Here is a 1,200-nt window from a genome sequence, read left to right as displayed (position 1 = left end):
GTGCACACGTTTGAATTGCCAGGGGCAGAGAGACCTAACTGAGTGGCTTTTTTTTTTCTGAGAAAGGGTGGTATCGGCCAATTAAGTTTGGGAATTTTGCTCTACACCAACAAAGAGCTCTGAAAAGGAAGGCAGGAAAATAACATCATTTACAAGCATAATATGTTATTTAGGAATAAATCTAACGAAAGGCATAACAGAATTGTGCAAGAAAAGAAAAAACCCTACAAAAACCTTACTCTATGAGATCTTCATAAATGAAAGGTCTATAACGCATTCATAGGTAGGAAGACTTAACAGTCCGAAAATGTCAATACTACCCAAAATGATCTATGGATATAATGCAATCTGGTCAATCATAATGTTTTTCAGACATACAAACAACTCACCACCAACTATAGAAGGAAAGGAAAGAGACCCTGGATAAGGAAGCAGTACTCAAGATGAACGACGTCCCGATCGCAAAACCTACTTCGCCACTGTAGCTAAAACCACCTGGGACTAGGCCAACATCTGCACAGACCAATGGACAGAATTGAGAACCCTGAAATAAATGTAAAACCCAGAATTCTAGACATCATCCACAAACATTAGGGACACACTGATGGTCCCCAGTGCAGGGCATAAATACACTATTTATCAATCAGCTGGGAAAACCAAACAACCAGCAAAAGACAAACTGCCTGGCTAGGGACTTCTAAAAACAAGACACCTAAGCACATCAGAAGAATACCAAAAGAATTAAAAAAGACAGACTGGAACAAAATATTTCTGACAATGATGTCAGACAAAGGCCTAATTTCTAAAATTTGCATATACACCAACACCTCAACAACAAAGCACTACATAATACCATCTAACAGTGGGCAGAGGACACGAACGTTGCCCAAGAGGACGTGCAGGCACCCAATGAACTGAGGAAGGCTCAGTAGACAGATGTCAATCAAAACAAGAGATTGTGGCAACCCAAAATGAATTGCCAAGTTCAAAAAGAACAGTCGCACATGCGTGGAAGGGCGTGGAAGGCCTGGAACCAACCCTTTGCCTGCACAGTGGCTGCGGGTGTAAAGTGGTGCAACCAAGGGGGGAAATAGTGTGGCGTCTCCTTAAAAAGTTGGAAATAGAAATAACCAGATGATCCAGCATTCTCAATCCTAGGTAAGTATCCTGGAGAAATAAGAGCCGTGACGGTAACCGATA

General features: G+C 41.6%; 1 protein-coding gene across 9 annotated transcripts in view; it reads right to left on the bottom strand.

The window, feature by feature from the left end:
- Nucleotides 1-1,200, bottom strand: part of NEBL (nebulette) — a 463,302-nt gene that overhangs the window by 17,335 nt on the left and 444,767 nt on the right. The window lies entirely within an intron of this gene.

This window comes from Echinops telfairi, unplaced genomic scaffold, assembly GCF_000313985.2.
Source record: "Echinops telfairi isolate 266 unplaced genomic scaffold, ASM31398v2 ScPeMD7_7461;HRSCAF=8499, whole genome shotgun sequence".
In the NCBI taxonomy this organism is placed as follows: Eukaryota; Metazoa; Chordata; class Mammalia; order Afrosoricida; family Tenrecidae; genus Echinops; species Echinops telfairi.
This window is presented reverse-complemented; position numbering and strand designations above follow the sequence as displayed.